Source organism: Ips typographus, linkage group LG2, assembly GCF_016097725.1.
Source record: "Ips typographus isolate SLU linkage group LG2, UJ_Ityp_2.0, whole genome shotgun sequence".
Taxonomy (NCBI): Eukaryota; Metazoa; Arthropoda; class Insecta; order Coleoptera; family Curculionidae; genus Ips; species Ips typographus.
Genome location: NC_138423.1, coordinates 3,957,354 through 3,985,335, shown reverse-complemented (window position 1 = coordinate 3,985,335; position 27,982 = coordinate 3,957,354). Strand labels below are relative to the sequence as shown.

The 27,982-nt window shown below is 36.2% G+C and overlaps 1 protein-coding gene and 1 long non-coding RNA gene across 6 annotated transcripts in view; both read left to right on the top strand.

Moving 5' to 3' along the window:
• LOC145725392 (uncharacterized) lies at positions 1-27,894 on the top strand. 3 transcript variants are annotated; one of them, XR_014177256.1, is made up of 2 exons: positions 1-13,689; positions 27,738-27,894. It is a non-coding gene; the product is annotated as an uncharacterized LOC145725392 (long non-coding RNA). The 3 variants fall into 3 exon arrangements; XR_014177254.1 differs by having other exon boundaries at positions 1-13,769; XR_014177255.1 differs by having other exon boundaries at positions 1-13,773.
• The window catches only part of SNF4Agamma (SNF4/AMP-activated protein kinase gamma subunit), a 161,041-nt gene that overhangs the window by 41,642 nt on the left and 91,417 nt on the right, over positions 1-27,982 (top strand). The gene's annotated exons all lie outside the window — the stretch shown is intronic.

The following is a 27,982-nucleotide window of genomic DNA, read 5'->3' as shown; positions in this document are numbered from 1 at the left end:
ACCACACAGTTTGTCATTTAGTAGCTTCACAGGAAGGTTATTGCTTGAATTACTTTTAATTTAGAGGGTCTATATTTTTGTGCTGTTTAAAAGCGCCATCTTTTGCGTATCAATAAAACTATTACACACGACTTCTAATACTTACTAGAAGTCTGTTTTAGCGCGGGTTTGGTTCGTAAACGTAGTAACAGATGGCAGCTACTACAATATGCTAGTTTTTGTAGGCTGGGTCTATTGAAGAGTATTATGATCAATTAATTAATTAATATGAAAAAACTTTATAATCCTCCTGGGTTTGAACGAACTTTATTAAGTTGGTATAAAAGTATAATCGATTTGTGGATTAGAATAGTACGTACCTTGCATTTTAGGACGTACAATTTTTTATGTCGACCTTCATCATGTTGAATTGTTGATATATGGAAAGTTTTTATGTATTCACGATTTGGAGAGCAATATGGCAGCGTTGCTGTTCTAATGCGCAACATTTGCAAAGGGGGCTCGGCTTCTACGTAATTCTACTAGCGATGTTTTATAACTGACTGGGTGACGGAATTTAAGTTGTATTAGATGTTTACGTTTTATATGTAGTAATGTCATTGTTAATGAGCAGCAAGTGTAACATTTTATTAGTTAACATTGTTCTCTTTTTTCTGATAACAAAGTTTAGCTATTTATTTACCAAGGGCGTTAGAGGGAACATAATGTCCTGAAGCTGTCCCTCGGGCTGTTTCGGCCTGATGGAGACTATACTCACCCTAACGCCTGTGGTGAATACAATGTTTTATGTTTCACCTAATTAAGCAATTATTTACTGTTTCTGGAATTGAAAAGTAAGGTATACCTTTACCGGTATGTTGTTTACTGTTTATTTTACCTGAATGTGGTGACTTTGATAGTCTTGTCAGTCAGTGAAAAGAGCATTCTAAGGTAGGGAATACGTAGTTTTTATGGCATAAAAAAATAAAAATGCCATTGCTAATATTAAAAAAGGTTTCAGGGCATTATGATAACGCCCACCTATAATGCCGTCAGGTTGTTATGAACACTATAACCTACATACACCGTTTCCAAGGTATTATGTATTCATAACGTATAAGTGAGACATAAGAAAAGTTGCGTATTTATGATAAATTAGCAAGTGTGATTTATAAAAAAATAAAAATCGTAGAAGCTAGAATATTCAATTTTGATTATAATGAAGTCTTGCACATATTTACTTGTTTGGTTGACGCTAAGATTGCCAGCATATTAACAAGATACCACTTTGGTAAGCCCTAGTTCTCAGGGAGAAAGATAAAACAAAAGGTATATTTGGCTAACGGTTAACTTGACATTATAAAAATGCCTTAAAGTTGACGTACGTAATATACTTTTAATAAAAGTAGTATGATGGCAACTTTTAATAATAAATTTAATTCAAATTTACACAAATAAGGACGCAAATTGCTTTGCAATTGCAAATCTGAATCGAAAGAAAATTTACGATAATTACCCAGCCATTCAATATTTCTTTTTCAAATATTGCCTGAAGGAGCTTTCTACGTCTGGAACTTCATTCATTTTATAGTGTCAACAAGTTCTAATGGAGTAGCAAATTGACGAAGATGAAGCTGGTAAACAAGGAATAAACAAACATCAAAATGTATTTATTTTCCTTCTTTCAATGTTGTTGAGAATCAGTTAATCGAAGTTGTTTTGAATGGCAAAGTTGGAAAATTCGTATTTTTGGAAAGTGAATATGTTTACTTTCCTGGGAAAATCGAATTAATGATCTCACAAGTCTACATTAAAAATACACAAATTGAGTTTCCTGTTTCGTGATGACTGCTGCATCGTTGCTGTTGATTATGGTATAGCATGTATGATGGGTGGACCAAATAACAGAGCTAAAGCATATTCCTGACATTGCCTGCAAAATAGATGCCTTATTCGCAATTCGAACTCCCTTATTCGCATTTTCAGTAATTTATATCAAAAGACCTATATGGTGCTAATCCCAGGTCAGATACCTTGGTGGTCATTCTAGATTCCAGGCTGACCTGGAACGAGCATCTTGCAGTCAAAACCGGGAAGGCCCGCAATGCTCGCTGGGCGTGCAAGAGGGCCTTTGATACAACGTGGGGACTCCAGCCGAGAATCTTTCGATGAATCTACTGCGCTGTTGTTCGCCCGATGATAACATACGGAGCGATTGTTTGGTCCGGAGCTATGGATACGGCCAAGTCACGAGCCTTGTTGGACAGGGTTCAAATACTTGTCTGCGTTTGTATTACAGGTGCAGGGAAAACTGCCCCAACAAGGGCACTGGAGCGGTTATGTGGGCTCGAGCCGCTGCACCTGTTTATTCAAAAAGAAGCCGCCAGGGCAGCCCACAGACTGGCAGGTCTCAATATGCTGATTACAGACTCAGCTGAATCGTAGGGTCATCTCGGGAGCTGAGGGAGTGCCCGGAACTATTGATGAAGCAGGATCGGGTGCCTCCGACGCTTCTGTCAAGCGGACCTAAAGTTTGTAGTACCCGAGAGGGAGGACTGGGAATTCTCTCAAAACTCTATCCTCCCGTCGCATGGAGACGTCTGGTTTACAGATAGATTCAAAACCGTGACGGGGGCAGGGCAGGTGTGTATGGTGCGACTTCGGGGACGAGGCTTAGCTTCCCTCTAGGCTGCCACTGTACCATCTTCCAAGCCGAGATCTTCGCGATCATCCGATGCGGGGAGTTCATTTCAAACTCACCGCTGCGCCGGAAGGATATATTTATCTGTACGGACAGTACGGCAGCAATGGCTCCCTTAAAAGCGGATACAACGACGTCTGCACTGGTGCTGGTGTGTAAGAAAACACTCTTGTCGCTCATGCTGATGGCCAAGGTACGTCTAACTTGGGTTCCAGGGCACTCTGGTGTTAGGGGAAACAAGGAGGCGGACAGGTTGGCCCTTCGTGGCTCCAAAGAGAGACCCGTAAGGCCCGAACCTATTATAGGACTAGCCGGCGCGGTCGGATCCGCCATTGTATCTTCTGGCAAAGAACAACGGGTCACTGTCAGATGAGAAGACACATGCACATTCTGGGTCTGTCACAGGATCCGGTATGTCGCTTGTGTCTGGAGGACGAGGAAACGTTCACACGTTCTCACACAGTGCCCGGCACTTGCGCCGATCAGAAAAGAGCTTTGGGGTAAAAGTGTGATCAACCCCTTAGATATTCAAGGTACCCGGCCAAGGAGGCTCTGCGGCTTTGTCAGGGCCACCGAACTGGAGGGGTACTAGCTTGTGATGGGTCACAATGGGCCCGGCTAGCGGCCTAAGTGTCTTTTCCGAAGGGAGCCCATCTAACAATATTCATTCATTCATTCATTCAAGAAAATGTAGCTAAATCGTATTATTTTGATGTCAGAAATATGGTGTAGTACTATGTTCCATTACTTATGGTCCACCCTGTTCATTTTATCATTGGCGAAATTGGAGATTAGGGTTGTTTTTAAGATGGTACTTTTTTAAAACTATCCCACTTGCTTATCTCCAAATTTGTGATTTATGCAAAGAAGTCCAAAAACAATGCCTGTTCAGTTTTCATTGTATCACCCTGTAGATAGAATGAAATCTTATCAAACTTGCTTACAGCAGTAAAGGTATTTTTAAAATCCACTGGTTGTTGATCTTTTTGCGTTTGATGCTTTTTTTTAATTATAATAAATAATATCCATAATTATTCGTTCGTTGAGAAATATATCTGCTTTCGCTTCGTTGGAACGAAATTAACAACTACAAACATTTTGCACTTGCTTTGAACTCTATTATTATACGCAGCTTTAATTGAAATTTGAAATGTTTATTGACATACCGTTAATGTGGTTTAAAATTTAAATTATTATTATTGTTCTGTTTAGAAAAGAACGATCCAAATAACGTAATAGGGCAATAAAAAGTTTTCGGGAAATATTACTATAAATTCCATGATTGATAATAGATTTTAAAATGGTTTCATGTGTCATAGTCTCTATAAATCCGAACAAAATATCCTCGTACCAAAGCGTTTATTGATTTGCCCGTATTGGAATTCTAATCTAAGTAATAATTTACCGCCTACGAATATTTTCAATCATAAATCAGTCAGTTATTACTCCTTTACTGGTAACTCAACTGTGATGAACGAGTTACGGTACGGCTGATTACCGACTATTTCTAAGTTTTAGACAATATTTATGTCATAAAATGTGTTCGACGGGATTTTAATATCGCATAAATTTACTGTGACGAAGCAGTTTTATGTTGGCAATATTGCGAACTTTAACGATCCCGCAACATTTGCAATTATTTTGCAATAAAATGCAGAAAAAAAATTTATTTTAATTTCAATAGATTTATACAGACTTTCAGTATTCATACGCAAATTAATCCCATTAATAATTTAAATTATCTATGAAAGTGTTTACTATATTTTTCACTAACCGGTTTGGCTTATTTATTCACCGGTCTTTGAAGTACACTCCTGTTATACAAATTTGCCGATTAATAGCCCACTCTTGCTGGAATTAAATTATTCCTGAGCTTTATGGAGATGATTGCCGAATCATTCATGAGTGTAAATAGGAAACTCATACTTGCTATAAATGTATGAAGCGATATTATTAACTTTGCCTTAATTTAGAATATTGCATACTATTGAATTGATCGAATTATTGGAAGTTAATGGAGTTTTTTCATTGCTAATAGTTCAAAGGTTTTACTGTCGTCGAACTTAAACGGAAAAAGGCTTTTATCTTTGAATAAAAATTATATTTTTACGGAAGCGTTTAATGACGTTACAAAAGAAATAATATAATTAACAATTCCAACTTCTATGTAGTGTTATTAGTGTCACAATTTTCTCTGGATAAAGGGCAAATATTTATGATTATGTTTAGTCTCATTTTGGTTTATGTAAGATTAACACGCGACTTCCAAATTGCGCCTAAACTTGCTACTCAATATTAATTTAAGGCGATGTCCAAAGTGTAGAAATATTGATACATTTTCAGGTGTATTATTATTTAAACAATTTGTAATTTACTGTAAGAAAACTGTGTTAAACTGTAATCCTTGGAAATTTTGAAAATTTTAACTTTAGTCACAGATATCACGTTGGAATTTAGCTAGGCAGTCACGTGGAGACTGTCAAAGTAACCGTCATAAATCTCAGAAACACGGTTTGTATCGAATACTGCAAAAAAAATCTTTCCTAAACCCTGATTTTAGCAACTTTTGAAGACAGTTTAAGAGTCAGGAACAAAATTGCTTACAAACCCACTTGGAGTGAGAAAATGACACATTTTTGGAATCCTCATTAAATTTCCTATACAATAACCTAAAAATACACTACAAAATTTGGTACAGTTAGAAAAAAAAACTCTCAAAGTTTGAATTTGCCAGAACCACAGTATTTGTAATTTACCAGTAACTTTCTGGTAATTTAATGCTCAAATTTTCCTGGTAAAGTAAAATATTTACTTTACCGGTAATTTACCATCACTATAATTTAACCAATGTGTACTCCCTGTCTTCACCTATGGATCAGAAATATGGACACACCAAAAAACATGGATAAAGTAACAAAAGCACAAAGATTAAAGGAAAGCAGATGTTACATGTAACACTGATAGATAGAAGGAGAAACGAATGGATAAGGGATACAACAAAAGTAGGAGATGTTAAGGAAGTGGTAGCAAAGTCAGGATGGACATTTGCTGGTCACAATGCCAGACAAAAGGACGATCTGTGGAACAAATGCATTCTAAACTGGAGACCCTGGGAAAATAAAAGAAGCAGAGGAAGACCCCAGAATGTGACATGATCCCGTCATAGTCAGTTTCTTCTGTCACATTCTATTAACAGTACTCTTCAGAATTCCGTTTCCTGCTTTTAAAAATTAGGTTCCTGATGAGGTGAGCGGATGATCTGAGGAAACAGACTAGAACTAAATGGATAAAGAAGGCGGCAGACAGAAAAACGTGGAAAAGACTGGGAGAGGCCAAAGATGGACCGAAGGAGGCTAAATAGATAGATAGATAGATGGAATCGGACCAGCAGTGTGTTTTACTTTACAATTTTTCTTCGGTTTTTTTATATCTATGTTACATAAGTAAATAGACAAAGTCATCTCAACAGTAAATTTAGTTGGTTTTTTAAGTCATAAAATGCCCCATTACATGTTTCGAGCGCAGAATCAGCTCATCTTCAGGGGCTTCATTCTATACAAGGGGACAGCAAACTTTCGGTTACAAAATGGAATACTACTTCACTCATAAGTAAAAAGGTTAAATTTAAGTGAATAGTGCAAATCAAATAATGTACTGAAAATGTATGTTGTACTATAATCTTGAGTACTTATTGGTCTTTATATTATATTGGTGACAGATTGGGGCGAATGATTGAAATGTGAGATATTCAAGGAAAACTTTCATCAAAGCATGACTTGACACCATTTTGACCCGCCTGATTTCAAATTTGCACACTGTTCGTATTCAGTACCCGTGTTGAGTTATTTAAATTTATAATTTCTATACTATGTACTTGTGTGAAGTAAATTGTTGCTTTAACTGTTGAAATGGTCTGTTTTTTATAGATTTGAAACTTACCTTGCTCTTATTTCTTCTTTCTAGTTTTCCAAATTACTAGTTCTACTCAAAACTAAACATGGATATCACAAACGGCCAGCAGCGACACAATTGTGATTTCCGCAAGAAGTCCCTCTATTTTAGGTTACACCCGTATATGTTTCACCATGTGTATGTCAGTTGGTTTTTGAACCTCCCTTTCATACAGATGGAGTTACATGCCTGATGAAGCCAAAAAGCAGAAACACGTGTCGCTGGGTTATCACCCTAGTTTCTTTCTGTTCATTTTTTTGCGGAATTGCCCAACAAACTTTACTGTCATAGTAATCCAGGTTACTTGGGCTGGGTAATCTCGGCCTAACTGAACTATCAGTTTATGATAATCATAATAATTTCACTAGATACACAGAGTCCTTATTGTCTTCTTTCAATGCTGGCATTTTTCGCATTTTTACTAACATCTCTTCTTTTATTTTCGGTTGGATTATCTCTTAAAGAGCGTTTGTATATGGAAATCCTAGTCGAAAGCAAAATTGAAAGTTGCTATGAATAGAGGCGAGCAGAATGATTAGCGCGTCGAGCCAACGACAATAACGGCACGTGGATGGACCAATTTACGAGACTGGCAGTGTAGGTATAATCGCATTACCTTACGTCCTCCAAAGAGTGTTTGAGTGTTGATAGTTTCACTCATTACTTGGTTTGCAACTGAATATTAAACATGGATTATAGCAGCGAAAATTCGAGATTTAACAGCTTCTAATCGCATTGCTAATACAAGTAGAGTACACCCCAATCTACATTTTTCTTCCAACCAACGGGTATACCAATACACATAGGCAGCCACCACATACATAAAAAGCATCAGAGATGCGCTGTTATCTATTCTCGTGGGACCTTTCAGAAAATAAATGGTAAAATGGTATTGACCTTTTTGTAAAACTTCCACTTCATGCCGCATTTCCTTGATTTGCAAATAGAGTGAACAAAATTTGTTTTAACACAAGAGTTGGTTGCTTGTTAGAAGCTATTTTAGTTCTTAAAGTGCTATGTATTTGTTTTTTACAAATTCTTAAGCTACATTTACTACTACTACCTGTGCTACTACCCAAATTGATGAGTGGAGTACGTAGAATGTCACTTTTGTTTTTAATGTTCTGACAGGAAACCCCTTAATATGCTATCTTTTAAGTTCACAACATTGTATAGTTAGTGTGCTCATTTGGAAAGCTCAGAACTTTTTGTTTATCAAAATATTAAATACTCCTGCTATCAATGTAAATTTTGGTAGTGATTTTGAATTATGCACAGAAAATGCAAAACCCTCCTGCATAACTGTTATCAGACATCTGCATGAGTGATTCAATTCAAAATATGACCTTTATAGTTTATTTGAAGGCCCAACATCTCATCTCTGCCCACATTATCCCGGCTGCATTTAAAACCTGTTGAAATTATGCATGGTTGGGGATGCAAACATGTCGGCCTTGAATCAAAATTGAATGCGTAAATTTGCGGCAAAGCAAAATACGTTCCATTTCACTTCTAACTATACGTTTCAAGGCCAGCTATACTCGTGTTGTGCCCCACTGACCCTCCGGCACCGGAAGAATGGAAACCTGTCCCTCTAACTGCGCGGGCACTTTTTAGGGGCAACGTTGCCTCGTAGAGCAAAACTTCTCAGATTTTTCGACATTTGCTATATCAGCTTCATATTGTTAGAATAACATACAGATCATTTCTGCACTTAACACGTTTTGAAAGTGTAAAGTCATCAGGAGGGTTAAACCAAGTTTGAGTTTGACTCATGTTTTCCACGTCATAGTAAAAGGTAACTTTGGATTTTGAAATTGAAAAAGCAACATTTTCTTTTCCGTACTTAATAAGGAGTAAAATATGAGTAAATTTTATAGGAAACAGTTCTTTTGTAATTTAATTTTCAACATTATCATAAATGAAAATGTAAAATAACCAATTAGGGATAGGCATAGTATTTAAGTGTCTTAGGAACCAAAGCCTTAATTACTTACTCTACTGTTACGTGTCCAAAACAACAACTTAGTGCCTTAATGAATTTAAAGATGTTAGATCTGGAAATCTAGCAGGCCTGACAACTGGTTGACTCAAAAAAAAACAACTCTTAAATAACAGCAATTTGATTGTTGCGGTTGTTAAGCAGGATTTCAGATCAAAAGGGATTAGATCTTTTTGCAACAATGTTGATAGGGAAGCTGATTTAAGGCCAGTCGTGACCACGCACATTCATGATAGTTAACTTTTGTGACGTCGTAGTTAACCCTGTCATTTGTCAATGTAAAATGTCACTAGAAAGTTGTTTTGTTTACTAAATGGTTACTATCAGCTACTAACAGAAAAGTTCCTTGTAGTTTGTAGCGAATTACATTTTTACAAAATTAACCAGCATGTCCCAAAATAGAAGTAACCTTAAAAAGTAGTTTGATTAAAACTCAATCCTTAAGTTCCTGTTCCAGTACTAGAATTAATTTTATTCTGGGCCCAATAATGCTCTTTGATGATGAACATACCAGAATTTAAACAGTATATAGAATTTAACAAGCCCCTTTTTGTCAGTTTTGTGGATTTAGCAAAGGTATTTGTCAGGGTTCGACTAGATGGCGTAATGAAGATTCTAGACCAAAACAACATCGATTACCAAAGAATTATACAAGAACTGAACAGCAGAAGTAGAACAAAAATAAAAACGAACGATAAACTGACTGAGGAAGTGCAAATCAATACGGACATACAACAACATCATTATGGACCAAATTATTGAAAATTTTAAAAAAGTGAACGTTGGATATATGATGCGGAATCGCACTATTAAAGTATTATGCTATGCAGATGATGCGATCCTCATAGCAGAGAACGAAGACGACCTACAACGCCTGTTATACAAGACGAAAGTAACATCACACAAATTGGTTATCTCTAAACACTTATAGCAGCTAAAGCCAACTAGCAGTCGACAACAAAATAATCCAGCAGATGAGAAGATTCAGCTATCTAGGAGGTATGAAGCAAAAGAAACCTTGTTGAAGAAGCACGCACACAAGCCATAAAAGCAACAAGGGTCAGCCGGATACTTGGGAGATAACATATGACGAAATAAAGTGATGAGTACCAAAAGCTAGGTGAAGATTTGCAAAACAAGCGTAAGACTTATTTTAACGTACGCCACAGAGACCAGAGCTGAAACATCAACAACGGAAAAAATAACGAGAATGACCGAAATAAACATACTATCAAGGGTGTTACCATCAGGGATAGAATAAGAAGTGAGGATATGAGAGAAGAACTAGAAATACAAGATGTGGTAAAATGCGCTAGAACAAGCATGCAAGAGGTCTTGGAGAGATCATGTGCAAAGGATGTCAGAGGAAAGATAGTTAAAATGGGCCATGACACGAAAGCTGGAGCTCAGCGTCACAGGATGAGCTCCGAAGGAAGCTAAACGCAACGGACTAACCAGGACCAGGTCCTGTTATAAGAAGAAGAGGTAAACCATCCTCCAAGGTAGGAAGAAGCAGGCAGAAGTCTGGTTAAGTTTCATGGTTTAGACCATACGATTTTGAAGCAAACAAGCGTGCAAGAGGTCTTGGAGAGATCATGTGGAAAGGATGTCAGATGAAAGATGGGCAAAATGGGCCATGGCACGAAAGCTGGAGCTCAGCGTCACAGGATGAGCTCCGAAGGAGGCTAAACGCAACGGACTAACCAGAACCAGGTCCTGTTATAAAAAGAAGAGGTAAACCATCCTCCAAGGCAGGAAAAAGCAGGCAGCAGTCTGGTTAAGCTTCATGGTTTAGACCATACGGTTTTGAAGCAAACAAGCATTCAAGAGATCTTGGAGAGATCATGTGGAAACGATGTCAGAGGAAAGATAGGTAAAGCGGGCCATGGCATGGAGGACCAAGTCCTGTTATAAAAAGAAGAGGTAAACCATCATCTAAGGCAGGAAGAAGCACGCAGAAGTCTGGTTAAGTTTCATGGTTTAGACCACACAGTTTTTTTTTAAATAAGCCATTTTAGAAATATTTAGCTTTCTCAAGTTAAATGGACCACCCGGTATATTAAGGTAAGAGCTGGGCGAGCAAAATCTATGTAACTAAGGTCATCCACCTCTTCAACGAGACGAGTAAAGAAAGTCAAAACATATCAGTAAAGTGGCTGTAAGAACTCCATTTGATTACATAATATCTTGCAAATATCAAATACACGAAATATAAAGAAACAGGGTAGCACTCAGAATTTTCCTATTAATATGTACTTGATGACTGACTGGTTTAGATTTGGAATTAGGAAGAGATTTTATCATATTGCTTAAATCGAAACTTCTTACAAAAAATAAAAATAACCGTCCATTTAAAAATGCACACAATATATTTCCTTCTATAGTGAAAACGGAATTGCATGTTGTTGCATATGAAATATGTTCTAGATATAATAAAGCAGGTTTATAAAACTCCGAGTTCGTAGCATGTTTAACAATAACGGGTCCGACTTAAAAACGGTGGAGATTTTTTAAAAAAGTTTACGGAGATTGCTCTTTTTGTCAGTCGTATGAAATCTCGTTATTAAATTCTCTACAGAAACCAAATATCTAGATTCTTTCCTTTCTGGTTTAAGTAAAATTGATAGTAACAAAACACACACAGATTAATATGTTTTGTCTTTGAATTCATGAGCCGCAATTCCTAAACCTTAAAAAGCCAAACATTTCTTTAGATCTTTCAGATTTCTGTTCTTATATTTTCTTGATCAGTTTGTCGCACAAATTAACTTTATTGAAGTCGATTACTTCGGTTTGATACATTACTGTTATTTTCAGCACTTTTAGTTTTGATAGAAGAACGGTTTATTTATAACTCACAAGATAACAGCTCAAATATCGCGTGATTTGGAACATATCATCTGGTTTACATGTTGAAACTTGTGTATAAGAGAAAACTGGCATGAGACATTCATCAAACTCACGCATATTTTATAAGATTTTTGTTCTCTGGTATAATATTTTTTTGTAGAAACACAAGAGAGATCAATGTGAAATATTATAGATAAACTAGAATATCTCATTGCGAATACAGAGGTCTGTTTATGGTGTGATAATCATTATGATTAATTTATGATTCTCTTCTTCTTCTTCTTTGTCTACTTGTTAGAGATCTAGATGATCTGTTGATTTCCTGAGATGTGGACTTCCAGCTTTCTCTCCATCTCTTTGGTGGTCTTCCGGATGGACGGGTTCCTGCAGGTTTACTCTCTAATTCAATGCTTCTCATTCATGTCTATCGTCGTCATCCTCACGTGGTTATACCATTCATTGTGTTCTAATGTCAGTGTTTTTTACGTGATATCTTCTTGTTTTCCTGTTTTCTCAGTACTGACATCTCGCTTCTGTACCATATATTATTGGCCTGACGATTAGTCCATACAGTTCCATACATCCTGATATTATGGCTGATTTGTTAATTTGGTTTCTGACCTGCTATGGGTTTATTATAGCTTGAATCTTATTGGTGCCCTAGCGATGGTCATGGTTTTCGTTTTACCTATGAATATGTCCATATTTAGTTCCTGACTGATCTGGTAGTACTTAAATAACTGTCTCCGTAGGTTATTCTCACTTTCTGCGAATATGCCAGGCCATCCTGATAACTTTATTGTTCATTCTGTATCCTGAATTCAGGGATGTTACTTCTTCTATGATTTTGTCCATCAGGAGGTTGAATAAAAATGGACTAAGGCTAATTCCTCCTGCAGTGGGGATCCTAGATGGGATATTCTCTCCAGCTTTGATTTGCGTCCTGTTATTAGTGTTATTAAAGTTGTATACAGTTGATACAGCTTTAGGATTTGTATGATGGCTTCCAGGCGGACTCTGTCAAATGCCTTAGTAAGGTTGACGAAGCACTATTATGGATTCGCGCCTAAGAAATCGATATTGTGCACATATCTCAACAGGTAAACAAAATATAGCAAAATTTAAAGTAAAACGGGATGGCGTAGCAATGTTATAAGAGGGTAAATGTTTTCAATGTGACAAAATTCTCGAGAATAATAAAATGGAGAATATTCTTAAGAAAGTTCTCATATTTGGTAATTTTCTGAGAATGAATAGTGTTTTGAATGTATAGTGTACCTATACGTTTGTATGTAATAATCACCAAAAGTAAGTTAAAAGTTTTATTATTAGTATCTTTGACCTCATTCTCGATTGCTTCTACCTCTTCTTTTTGGGAAAATATTACCTTGAGAATTATATCCAAGCCAATATTCCCGAGAATACTCTCTACTCACATCACTTACTAATTCAGAGAGAATCTTTAACTAGTAGTCATAGAAATATGTACAGTCACTGACCAGCAGTCAGGAAATGCTATTGTCACGTGAGCATTTGATCAGTTAGGAACTTCTTTCGCGAATAGGCTTTAAATAAAGAAGCAAACATAACCTTTAAAACGTTTACTCCTGTATTACATTAGTACGTCATCTCAATTTAGTTTGAATTTTTCCATGTCTATTGCAAAACTCTCATAAAAGATTTATATACATTTAAAGAATTAGAGCATTTTTTTAATTGTCAGAATTCTTAAATAATTTCTTCTTCAAGTACTGCCGGACATTGTAGGTACGTATTTTTACTGGGTCACAAATACATTCTTTATAAGATGTTGATTAGAGTTACAATTATATTTAGTTAGTGTTTTTAAGGAAATGGGGCAGACTTTTTGTGATTTTTAAGTGTGGTAGGTGATTCAAGGGGGGTTTACGAAAAAAATTTGGCAACAGTGCTCCACTACGTTCTGGAAGCTAACCAAAAAGGCTGAAGCTGAAGTACAGCCAGAAGCGTTTTAGTGCATCTCGTGTCTGTTGTCTCTTCGCGCACTGCGGTATATCTATCGTGCTCTCTCTCTCTAAACATATCTGATACTAAAAATTTTTTTTTAGAACAAATTTTGTGACTGAACGGTGGCATCATAATATTATTAAAGTCAGTGTTTATACTACTTTTTGATGTGTTTGAATGGAACATTTTATATTATAAACGGTCTAGTTGTTTATTATTGGTGAGAAATGGAAAATAAACAGTGAAGTGGCCAAACACGCTTTGGATACTCAATAATTGGATTTTGACTTGGTTTACACTGTCGGTAAAGCAAGATAAAGGCTCAAGATTTAATTGCGTCCTTTCTACATTTCTGTAAAGCTATTATTGCCATTTATAGACACATCCATTTATCTAAAATTTATACTGGACTACGTGATCGGCGTCTGGTGCAACACCATTATAGAATTGCCATTTGTAATGCTTAACTGTGGCTGAAACGTCCAATTAAATTAAATTTCCTTTATGGGGCTTCCAGGTATCTAGAATATCTAGAACAAATTTGTTATTATGTATTTTTGCTTTAAATTACTGACAGTTTTTAGGATCCACTTGTGTTTATTTAGCAGTTTAAAATTTACTAAGGTGACTAAAGGTTAATTAAGCAACACTCATTGTTAATTGCTTAGAATTAACTATGACTCGAACCCAAAAATGGTCATCAAGCTACCTGATGTTTGATCCGCCTTGATTTATTTTAAAAAAAATGTGTACACACCACTTTTGTGATTTCCTCATAAATCCTCCAGCTATCCTCGAATTTTTCATACTTTCTTTACCCCTTTTCACTACTTTAACATGCAATATCCCGGGGAAAACTTACTGGTCTATATTTGGGTTAGTGTGTCAACAAACTACGCTTACAACCCTTCTAAATTTAGTATTCGTAGAAGTCTAAACGGAAAAATTGCTTTGCCGTAAATGCAACTTAACTTTTCTAATTTAGGACGTGGTTTTGTCGGTTGAATTTCCAGGTTATACTTGAAGGCACACATTTATTTAATAGAAAGATTTATGGTTTTGAGGGTTACTTTGCATTAATAGACTTAAACAGACCAGTCATTTAACATTCTAATCCCACTTTCCTATCTATTTTGATTGATTGCACTTGTGGTAATATCACCATCAAATACCGAGTTTAATAGCAAATTACTTTCGAAAATACGCATGTTGCAACTCTCTGTTATTTAATTTTTAATCATACCTAAAGCATACCGCGTTCTAATTATTCTTTTGCCAGCTGTAAATTTATTGTATTTTAACAGTTATATTTGGACCGGGCTGTCCCTGACTGTTTCATATGTTTGTAATAGCACTGTGACACTTACTGGTTATTAAAGTTAAATAAAAGGAAATGGATTTAACAGTTCTCGTTAACTTATCAATACTTGTGATGTTTGATTATTTAATGTATGTATTGCTTCTTTATCTTGGATGCTCGCCAAATTGCCTCAAAAGTATCTTAGAGAATGTAATCATGTGTTACGAAATGTTTTGATTGAATTACCTTGAATCAAATAGTTTACAAAACAATACTCTTTATTATTATTATGATTTATGTTACTAGGTTTTCTCATGTAATTTTTTATTGTTTGTTTTTTGTGTCAGTTATCATCTAAGCATTTAAGTTGAAGCTACATTCTTCTATATTTTTATTTGTTGTAAAGCTGCAATGAGGATGTTATTCTATAACTCAAAAGGTTCAGAGTCTTTGGTTGCTAAACAATAACCCAAACGATCATCAATTTATGTTTTACATGCTTTAATTGGCCACTTTTACAGAGAGATTGATTGATTTTTAACATACTTGTTATTTATTTAAAATACAAAACTGGTAGATATTTAGGTTTATTAAAGGTGTTTTTAAACACGATAACCAACTTTTGATATAAAAAGACCTCATATTTCACACAGTTACTAAATTTTATCCAACTTTTCTAGCCCATTGATGTCTCTTTTCTTCTTTCCTATGAACTTCCTTAACTGTTATACACAGTCTCATCTGTTAATGAAAGTGAAATTATCGATCAATGCTTATTATCTACCGTGTTTATTTTCCGACAGTTTTCACATTTATTCCTGTCGTCTAATTGGAAACGTGATCTCATTAAGAATTTATTGATTGTTACACACAATCGGCGCTAGAACGTTTTACTTTTCAGGTGACATAGTTTTAAGCTTCGAAGTTGCAAATTGCTCTAGTTTTCCTAAACTTATCATTCACAATGAAATTGCTTGGGAGCTGTCAGGTTCCTAAAGCCATGCACTAGGAATTTTAAGGAAATGATTAATTGTGGTGCAACATCCAAGGTAATTTATTTTATCTACGACTAGCATCGTATTGATTTATTATACATAACTCACGTTGAGTTACGTAATGAACTATTTTACTTAACTCGAAGTTAGAGTTACAAAAAAACTCTTTTCTGTATATTGATCCTGAAGTTGTATACATTACTCGTGTGGTCGTGTGATATGGCAACCAGGCAAGTTTAATTAATTTATAAAAGTATTTCTGAAAGCTTTAGAAGAAATATAACGTAACTTAACTTTTCTTTTAATGTTGCACTAAACCATTATCATTTTGAGCAGAGTTTACCAAGTATTTGCTTAATTTTGTTAAGTGGTGTTCAACCTAATTATATTGTTATAACAATTAGATAAACAATAAGTGCTATGTTCGTGATTTTCATGATTTTTATATTGATAAAGTAGAAAAATTGCATTATCAGTAACTGTAGTGAAATTTTTTCGAGAGTTTTATTATTATTCTTAAATTGCATGGTTATAGAAGATCAACATATTAAGTGTTTTCGAACTGACTTGACCTAAGCCTGCATAGCTCATATTCGGGCAAATTATATTGATCCACGTTCTCCTTTTCAGTAGATTTATGGAATGCGTCACTTTACATGTTGTACACGCCTATTAGGAAGGAAGCTGTACTTTTTCACTTTATGTTGGTAAATACTGTAAATAGTTATTGATGCAACGTGCAAAAAGTACATCTTTTTTGCACTCAACGTGAAAGTTGCAAAAAAGAAGAACTTTTTGCACAAAAAACCATCAATATATCATCAACTAGTAGCAGTTATTTTGTAAAATATTGATTCTCAATCAAATTGGTTTCCTCACACTTTGGCAGCATTGTAGAAAGTTCAAGGCAAAAGGAACGTGCAACCTGCATCAAATATGTATTTGAATCCAATGTATACATTTTATTCGAAGTTCACTCTTCGTCAATGTGTAATTAGAACGTCACTAAATCTAATTAAGACAGTTGACTTTCGTTCGCAAGCAAAGGTAAATACTGAATTCAATTTCTATACGATTAATTCCAACGTAGACTGTCCACAAAAGGTAGAGTGGCTTTCTTTTAAGCCAAAGTACAGGTAAAAATATAACAATACATCACTGTTATTTGATATTTCTGTTGGGCTGCCAAATGGGTTTTAAAAGAACGTGGATGATGAAATATCTAGAAGAAAAGATTGAGATTGGTGCAATGGTATAGTGTTACCCAAGCTTTAGATTTTTCTGTACTCTCAGTGTCGTATATCTTTGGATTGAGGGTTGTTTTGAGTCATTTTAGAGTAGAGGAAAAAAACATGCAAAATTCTTCAGTACAAAATTCTTATTTCTTTAATTTTACTCCTTACCTAAGTTTGTACCGAATTTTGAAAAAAGATTTTTCTTTAAAACCAACATTTATTGTTTATTTTGAAAACGGAACTTACCGGTTCCTTGGTCTGGACATGATGTCCGAAATTTTAGCTACATTTTCAATCACTTCAAAATGCACTTTGAATCTTGTTTAAGTGCAAAAGCTTTTTAAATAAACATATCATGTATGCGAAAATGCTTGAAAAATCCATTCGGTTATTAAAACTGACCTGCTTCTTCAAATTGAATTTGACACCTGTAGACTGCTCTATTTGTCAGTTTAATAAAATATTCGACGTTATAAAGTCAATTTTTATCTTTCTTTGAGCTAACTGAGTGTACTAGGGTCACCTTAAATGTTTAAACTGAAGTTGTGTTACAATACAATCGATTGTGGTTGCATTTATTAATGTGTTATCGTAATGATGATGCCATTGATTCGTGGATGTGTACAAAAAAAATGATCTTTGTTAACTACAAACTTTGGTTTATTTAACGAAATAAGAACGTGAAAAATAGTAAACGCGTGATTGTTGCTTTTGTCGAAAGTCGTATCGCTTCTGTTCTTGCGGCACACACACACACACGTCCCGTCTCTCTCTTCTCAGTCGGGATCGCGGGGTTGCCACTGTGACTTTTTGTCTATCACTTTCGCGTCGTAACATGCCGCCCGCGTTGAAAAATTAAAGTTTTTCAAAAAAAAAACACGCACTGAACTGTCGAAATCGATTGTTCCTTACTGAGCGTTTTCTTCGCATTGAACCAGCTCGTCCTGCATAGGGAGAATACACACCTTCTTTAAGGATCGTCTGGTAATGGTTCCATTGGGCAGCCTTACTGAGACCACTCGAATGACATTATCGTAACCGGGATGTAGCTCCGTCACTCTTGCTAGAGGCCATCTTAAAGGGGGAAGGTTGTCCTCAACGAGAATTACTAAACTTCCAACTGGCAGCTGACTTCTGAGGTCGTTTTTGGTGTTCCACTTGTTCCTGACCTGGAGAAATGCAAGGTACTCTCGGGACCAACGGTTCCAGAAATGTTGAAACAACTGTTGTAATTTTTGGTATCTGGATAACCGTGAAATATGCATATCCTTTAAATCTTCTTCCGGTGGACTTAACAGTGAGTCGCCTATTAGGAAATGGGCGGGGGACAAAGGTAAAAAGTCATTGACATCGTTAGAAATTGGTACCAAGGGACGCGAGTTTAGACACGCTTCAACCTGCACAAGCAGAGTGTACATCTCCTCATAGCTTAGAGATGAATTGCCTAATACGCGCCGAAGGTGAAATTTACAAGACCGCACAGCAGCTTCCCAAAGCCCACCTAGATGGGGTGATTTCGCGGGTATGAAGTGCCAACGAATTTGGCTGTCAGCTAAGAATTTTGTCACGCTTTCATTGTGATCTTTTTTGTTGATTAGGTCATACAACTCTAAAAAATAGTTGTTTGCGCCTACAAAATTCGAGCCGTTGTCCGAGTAGATGTCGTGAGGTTTACCTCGTCGTGAATAAAATCTCTTTAATGCATTCAGAAAACTAGAAGTTGACAAATCTTTTACCAGCTCGAGATGCATAGCTCGAGTAGCAAAACAAACAAATATGCAGATATACGTTTTAATTAGCTTGGTTGTTCTTAGAGTTCCGTCCTTTACATAAATAGGTCCGGCATAATCCACCCCACATTTGGAAAATGGTCTACTCGGTACTACTCTTGAGCGAGGAAGAGAACCCATTAAGAAATTTGTCGGTTTAGGGTTGACTCGATAACATACTTGACATGATCCGATTATACGTTTTACGGCATTTTTTCCATTAATAGGCCAGAACTTCAGACGTATGATAGATAAAAGATTTTGAATACCAGCGTGCAAATTTTTTAAATGTGCTTCTCGTATTATTAAATCGGTTAATCTGTGCTTATATGGCAGTATAATAGGGTGCTTTTGTTCGTATTTTAATTCTGAATTTGTTAGTCTACCTCCTACTCTAATTATACATTCTGAATCAAGAAATGGACTTAAATTTAATATTTTGCTGGTATTGCTTGTCATTCCTTTGCGTTTGAGATCTACTAACTCTTGCTTAAACACGCTATGTTGAACTAATTTTATCAAAACCAATAAAGACTTGTCAAGTTCGTCTACAGTAAGAGTGTTGTATTCATAGGTTTTCTTCAACAAGGATCGATTTTTAAACCTGAGAATGTAAGCAACTACTCTAGTTAGTTTTGTTAAACTAGAAAATTTGTTGAACAGATAGTCGTTGAAACTTGGATTGATTGGTAACTCAGTACTTAAATTTACAGCTGCACATCTATTGTTCGTAAATTGTACGTTTGACTTTAACTCTGGAAGATTATCAGTTATGATTGTTAAGTTATCTTCGAGCTCAACGTCAAGACGGTCGATCTGTAAAAAGTCAGGTCCGTAAAACCACATGTGGTTATCCACTAACTCTTTGGGATTTAGCCCTCGTGATATGATATCTGCCGGGTTTTCCTTACTCTTTACATGTCTCCAATTTGTGACGTCGCTAAGTTCGGTTATTTTTGCAACCCGATTAGCTACAAAAGTTTTTAAATTTTGAGGTTCTATTTTTAGCCATGCTAGTACTATGGTCGAATCGGTGAAATAAGTTGTTCGACAAATCGGTAAGTCAATAATATTTTTGATTTGGTTCATGAGTTTAGACAATAAGTGAGCTGCTAAAAGTTCTAATCGTGGAAGTGTCTGTTTTTTCACAGGAGCTACTTTGGATTTAGCCGTTAAAAGGGTAATGGTTTTCTCACCGGTTTGAGTGGTCGAACTAATATAGATACATGCGCCATATGCTTTCTCAGAGCTATCACTAAACCCGTATAGCTCTATAGTCGAGTTCGGTAACGTCACGTGTCTTGGTACCTTTACATTATTCAAGTGTTGAATCTGAGATGAAAATTCAAGCCAATTGTCAACCAGGTCTGGTGGAATATTGTCATCCCAATCCAGATCTAGCTTCCAAAGACTTTGTATTAATAGCTTTGCTTTAATCGTGGCAGGGCCTATAAGACCAAGCGGGTCGAAAATTTGAGAGATAGCTGAGAGAATCGTTCGTTTGGTAAATTTATTTAAGCTAAATTTTACGTCAACTATATAATTCAAAGTATCATCGACAGGATCCCACAAAATGCCCAACGTTTTTAGTTGTTTTTTATCACGAAACAAAACTAAATGGTCTTCATTTTTATTTCCGTTTAACTGCAAAATGTTGTTTAAGAACGACTGATTGTTCGATGACCATTTTCGTAGTTTAAAGTTTGCTTGAGCCAAAATTTCTGAAAATTCTTGATACACTTCTGTACATTCAGTTTCATTATCAAAACTCGCTAAAAAGTCATCCATGTAAAATGCTTGATCAATTAAATTTGATGTTCTTGGATAATTAGCTCTGTTTTGTAATGCTAGCTCTTGTAAACAGCGTGTGGCTTGAAAAGGTGCGCTTGAAGTACCGTATGTGACAGTTTGTAAATTATAAACTTTAATTTTTTCTTCCGGATTCCATCTCCACAATATTTGTTGGAAACGATGTTCAGTTTCATCGATTAGAATACAACGATACATCATTTTGATGTCAGCACTTAATACATATTTACGTAAGCGCATTCTTAATAAAATCGAGAACAAGTCTGGTTGTACAGTCGGGCCAACTAATATCAAGTCATTAAAGGAAATACCTGAACTAGTTTTTGCACTGGCGTCAAATACTACACGACATTTTGTAGTAGAAGAGTTCCTCAAAACAGCTGAATGGGGTAGAAAATATGAGTTACAATCATTAATGTTTATCGAATCTAGTTCGCCTTTTAACTTCATATGTCCTAATGTATACTCATATTCTCGCATAAAATCTAAATAAGCCGTCTTCAATTCCGCGTTTTGACCAAGCTTTCTCTCTAAATAATAGAAACGTTTTAGAGCCGTCGTTTTTGAATTGCCAAGTTGAGAATTTTGATTTTGGTTAAATGGATATTTTACAATAAAAGTACCGTTCGAATGCCGTGTTGTCGTTTCTTTAAAATAGTCTTCGCAGTATTGTTGATCTTTTGAAAGATGCGTTTCGTTAGGTAACTCCTCTAGCTGCCAAAATTTACTCAAAGTTTCTTGTAATGTTTTATTGGTTGTTCGTGCGGAAAAATTACAGACTGTTTTTTGAAAATCCAAAAAATTTAAAGTACCGGTCAAAATCCAACCTAAACGAGTTTCTTGTAATCCTAGCATTTTGTCTCCGAGTTTAATTCTTCCTGTCATTAACAAATCGTAAAATATTCCTGCTCCTAAAAGTAAATCAACATCCTGTGGTTCATTGAAAGTACTATCTGCTAATCTAATATTTTTTGGAAAAATGATTGCTGAAGCATCAAATCTAGTAAGTGGTAGTTTTTCAGTAATGACTGGCAATACAAGAAATGACAAGTTTGCTTGAAATTGATTAAACCGAGACTTTATGAAAGATTTTGCACGGTGCGTTATTCGAGTTAGACTTTGACTAATACCTGAAAGTGGTAAGTTAATGTTTTCGAGTTGCAAATTTAATTTGCTACAAAGTGATTTAGTAATCAGATTTGATTGACTACCAGAGTCCAGTAATGCTTTACACTCGTGCCAATGTCCTTTATTATCCGCTATCAATATGACAGCTGTTGATAATAATACTTGATTAGTGTGAGACGCAACATACGACAACTCGCCTGAAATTTCGTTTATTTTCCAATTTGAAACTTGATTGGTATTTGTCAGAATCGAACTGTCATAAACTTGGTTTATATCGTTAGGATTAGTAGCAAGCATTGCATGTTGCCCAGCTTCAGAAGAAGCTACATATTCTCGAAGTTGTCGTGTGTTTCCATCCGTGATTTCCCCTGAATTATCTGTCTGTGTCCTATTGACATTATTCTGACTGCTTGAATTTTGCGAAAAACCTCTGTCAATATGTAGTAATGTATTATGTTTTTGATTACAGGTTCTACATCCACCAGATCTACAATCATACTTTGAATGTCCTGTTCTTAAGCAATTACTGCAAAGTTTAAGCTTTTTCACTTCATTAAACCTTTCTGAAGGGTTTAAATTATAAAACTTGGGACAGTGATAAATAAAATGATTCTCGTTACAGTAATTACATTTTACAGACTGTGACTTATCACTCCTGTCAGTAAGTCCATATGCACATTGCTGATTTAAATTGGCGTGAGAATTGTTATTCGAATAGTTTCTGGTACCTTTAAATGGAAGTTTTGTATGTACTTGATCTCGTGATTTGCTTTGATTTACGTTTAATTTTGAAAATTCATGATTTATTGCTTCAAGGGTACAACACTTCTTTGTCAAAAATTCAATAAATTCACTTAGTGTTGGTAGTGAATCATTAGTTTGTTTGCTTTCCCATTCTCGAATACTGCTACTGTCTAACTTATGCAAAATTAGTGGAATTAACAACGTGTCCCATTGTTCAACTGGTAAAGATAATTTTTGTAGCGCACAGATATGCTGATTTACCATGTCTATTAATTTTCTTAATTGCAAGGGCGAATCCCTATGGACAATTGGTAAATTAAAAAGAATGTTATTAACATGAAAATTAATAATAGCTCGTTTATTTTCGTATCGTTTTTTTAATAACGCAATGGCAATAGAATAATTTGAGGCGGTTACATCTAAAGACTCTACTAACTTTAGCGCGTCTCCCTTACAGCATACCTTTAGGTACAAAAACTTATTTACTTCACTTAAGTCGGTTCTATTGTCCACTAAAGAGTCAAAAATGTCTTTGAAACTAAACCATGTTTCATAGTTTCCGTAAAAAGATGGTAACCCTAAGTCTGGGAGTTTGGCAACAGCGCCCGCCTGTGGCAGCGAAATGTGCGCCTGCGCCGGCTGTGACGATAATGACGTGGTAGGAGAGGAAGAAGAGTTGTTTACCGAGAGGTTGCAAACTTTGTCTGCATCTGCAATATATTTTTTTGCATATGAAATAGCCGCATAAAAAGCAGTTTCCGTGTCAAGTCTATTAATTTGTTCCTCATTCGACAAAAATTCTAAACGGGTTTGAATTTTATCGAATTCTGAAAAATCTTCTTCCACGCTCTTAAGCCGAGTTTCCGTTTGAAACCGATCAATAGCATTCGATAAATAATCATTAAATCGATTTAATCTTTGACATATTACTTTACGAGCATGCCTTAATTCCAAAATGTCTGTGTCGACCGACTCTGTTGAATTAGAACTCTGCATTGTTTGCTTTTTTGCTTTTGGCATTCTTATTTAGCACAAAAATAAAACACGTGATGATTCGAGACGAGATATTTTAAACAAAACGAGAATATTCGAAACAAATGTATATACGAGTACTGCCTGGGTGTGAAATTTGCAAATTTCCCTTTTCTTGCAACGTGAATAAATCCTAAACTTAATCGAGATTCGTGACGTAATTAAAATACGAGAATGGACGTGTAAATTCGCGATAATTACTGTACACTTTGCTATTATTTTCAGGTCGAAACGTGTAAATCCATAAAAAATAACGTAAACTGTGGCGAACGATGTAAACGTTTTTCTAACGATTATCAAAATAAGTACGGTAGGAATGATTAAAAGGATACAGGCGCTCACCTTTTGTTTCTTGTTGATTGTGGTTTGGCGATCGACGTACAAAATGGCTGCTTTTCTTGGTTCTGTTTCTGTTTCGATGCAATTTGCTTGATTCTCCAAACTTCAATTTGGAATCTGGCTGACGAAGGACCACTATGATGCGTGGATGTGTACAAAAAAAATGATCTTTGTTAACTACAAACTTTGGTTTATTTAACGAAATAAGAACGTGAAAAATAGTAAACGCGTGATTGTTGCTTTTGTCGAAAGTCGTATCGCTTCTGTTCTTGCGGCACACACACACACACGTCCCGTCTCTCTCTTCTCAGTCGGGATCGCGGGGTTGCCACTGTGACTTTTTGTCTATCACTTTCGCGTCGTAACAGCCATTATGGTAAACAGAAGTGATATTTTTAGAATCGTCACAATAAAATTCTTAAAATTCGCATCTTTAAAATGTATGCACAAATAACTGCGTTATTTTAGTAAGAGAAGCATCGCTGAAATTATTTTAAATGTATTTATGATTATTGTCATATTACTTAATACTTCAAATTATATTGAAACTTGTGTCAATACTTTTATAATAACAGCTGACGACCAAACATATTCGATTGCTATTTTACTTCAACAAAGCTCTATCTTTCCCCTGTTTATTATATTTCATTTTGAAATGTTTAGATTAGTTATTGATACTTATTTTATAATATCTCTCTTCTCCATTATCGGATGAATCTGCTGCTCTGAACAGATCTGTAAAATATATGTTGAACCATTCTCGCAGATCCCACAGCCACGATATTCTTCTTCATCCAATTGACCTTTTGCCCACAATCTTCCCCTGGATTATCAAGTGCAGTATCTCATATTTTGAACCTCACATTATGTGACGCAAATAAGTGATCTTTCTCTTTTTTACTTCCTTTAATCCCTCCAACTGTTTATTCATTCTGGTAAGCACTAGGTCTACATCTCAAATCTCATGAATTGGCTACAGAGCATCTTCTTCACTTTGACAAAAAACTGCACGTACTTTTTTATATGGATCTCGATTTCGGAGCAACAATCAGCGGTGCAGGTGATGTTAGTACCCAGATAGTTATATCTTCCTTCCTTCGTTGTACACCTTCCTTCTTCTGGTCCAAATGCAGTGTAAAAATTACCGAGGTATTGCTCTGCTGAGTCACGTCTACAAAGTATAATATATCGGAGACTATCAATGCGGCTTTCGAAGCGGAAGATCAACAACTGACCGTGTTCTTCACTATAAGTCACATTCTGGAAAAATGTTGGGAGTTTAACAATAGCCTACATACCCTTTTCATAGACTTTGAACAAGCATATGACAGAGTTATTAGAGTGAGATTGGGGGAGGCTACGGGGGAACTTGGTGTCCCGTACAAACTGATTCGACTGTGTAGAGCGTGCCTAGAGGGGGAAAAGAGCCGCGTCATCGGTGGTAAGTACAGCCAAGCATTCCATATTAACAGAGGTCTAAAACCTGCTTGGTCGCCAGTACTATTTAACCTTGCACTAGAAAAAGCACTAAGAACAGCATTAGTGAAAGCAGGGATTTTTGGCCCAGGAGGTCCCAAACTTATTTTGGCCTACGCAGATGACATAGGCGCAGTAGGAGAAAGTACTGTTAGTGTGAAGGAAAATTTCATAAAGATCGTAGAAGAAGCTTAGAGAATAAGTCTACGATTAAATGAAGGAAAGACCAAATACATGCATGTCTTCCGCAATTCCGCGCGAAGCAGAGTCAGGCAGAACATCACAATAGACATCTATAAGTTTGAGCATGTGTAAACCTTCAAGTACCTGGGCGCAGTGATAACGGCAGACAATAATATGCAGGAAGAGATTAAACAGCGAATCACACAGGCAAACAAATGTATGTACTTTTGCAGTACAAACCCTGCTAAAATCAAAATTTATCACAATAAAAGCGAAAACCGGAATCTATCAGTCAACGATACGACCAGTAGCAACATACGCTAGTGAAACATGGACTGACAGTTCGCGACACAGAGCTCCTAAGAAGGTTTGAGAGAAAGATCTTGCGCATGATATATGGTCCAGTTCGAGACCCTGAAACTGGCCACTATGAGAAGCAATGCTGAGCTTGCCCAAATATATCAAAGCCCCGACATCATTCAGGAGAGAAAGTCCGACAGACTAAGATGGGCAGGGCACCTGCCAAGAAGCCAAAATGATCGCCTAATAAAACGGGTATGGGAGGAGGCACCAATAGGAAAAAGACCACTGGGAAGACCCAGGCTCAGATGGAGATAACGTTAAGGATCTGTTACTCCTTGGTGTAGACCAGCAAGAATGGAGGGAGATGACCCACGACCGCTCCAGGTGGAGGCAGATAGTCAAGGCAGCCAAGACGCACCCTGGGTTGTAGTGCTACGGAGTAGTAGTAGTAGTAGTTACATCTTGTAACCCTCTCTAATTGTTCTCCGTCTACACAGAGTTCTTATTGCAGAATCTTTGTTATAATCAGGTCTTTTTTGTGTTAAGTGTCAAGACTAGTGACGATCTTATTCAGCAGTTCTTGTAGGTCACGCATATTTCCAGCAAGAAGTTAGTAAGTGTCTTGCCATTTGCTGTGATACCTCCCAAATCTCATATACACCTCTGGTAAATATTTCTTCCGAGTAGATGGTGAATAAAAGTTGTGAGAGGACCCATTCCTGCCTTACGCTCCACTTTGATAGGCTGACTTTCTTGTACTCACACTTTTGGTTGTCTTTTGGTTAAAGTAAAGGTCGACAATGATTTTGATATCTCGTGAGTCCAGGTTTTTCTGGTTTAGCACTAGCTGATCATGCTTCACTCGCACATGCCCTACTGTAATCTATAAAACAAGCGTAAACTTCCTGATTGACATCGAGACAACGTTGTGTGAGGACATTGTATGCAAATAGTGCGTCTCGAGTACTGTATCCGTTTCCAAAACTGGGTATCCGAGGTATTCCTTTCCAGTTTCTGAAACACTCTGCTGTGTACAACTTTCAATGTGTGACACGAACGACGATTATCAAGAGATACATTTTTCTAACCTAACGTGATATTCCAAAATTCCAACTTTGCAGCTTTTAACTTGTGGAAGAAGGTAGACCGTACCGGAACATTTGGAATACCTTGTATAACAGGGTGTTTTTAAATAAATGTGACAACGGAAGACTGTAGGGAACAAGACTACCACTTAACAGGGAGTATTAACAAATAACAATCGAAAGTGGTACTAATTTTTAATTCATCATATGCTAAGCAGTAGGTTGAGGATGAAAATACAGTTTTCATGAAAATGTCAATAAAAGTACAATGGGTGCTAAAATTCTGTTCTCTTTGAAGATTAAAAAATCGACATCTATAAAAAGATCTTGCAGCCACTTCAAAAGAATCTCTTTATTTACATGCATAACCTTTTTGTCACTCTTAATCCTGTTGCACCTCTCAACCTCGACCTCCTCCAAGTGCCACGTGCCACTTAAAGATATGTGTAGCGGCGTAATTTAGAACAGTATAAGCACTTTTGTTGTTGTTGTCAATAATTAATCAATAGCAAGCCTATGTTGATGTTTTAGCAAGGTTGTAATGTTATTGTTTAATAATTTGTTTGCTAGAAAACATACCTTGAGGTGTACTTTTAGTAAACGAAGTTTTTACAAGGATATAGCAGTATCTAATATGGTTTTCTAAATTCAAGCGAGAATTGTCCAAGATCCGGGACAAATCACATAGAATTTTATCAATACTTTACTTAAACTGAAATTTGCAATATCACTTGTATTTTGATAAGTCAAGGTGAAGGTCAAACTTGAATATTATCAATCAGATTAATGAAACGCCAAGTAGTTAGGGGGGAATAAGGTTGAGGATGTAAACCAAGTCAAACATCTTTTACATTCTATTCGTGGGTCTAGGACCACCGCTACGGTATATCAGACGTAATATACAGTTAGATTTCATCCACCAGGTTGACTGGCATTCTTCCTATTTGTCATGGCGTTAACTCACGTTTGTAAATAATAATCAGATTAGTTGTGAACCGTTCCGGAAACAAATTGCATAAAAGGACAACGACATTTAGAGCTCGAATCAGCTAAGAAAAGGCCACAGGCGTCATCAAACGATGATGTCACGATCTCTGTACGTCTCGCTTTAAATA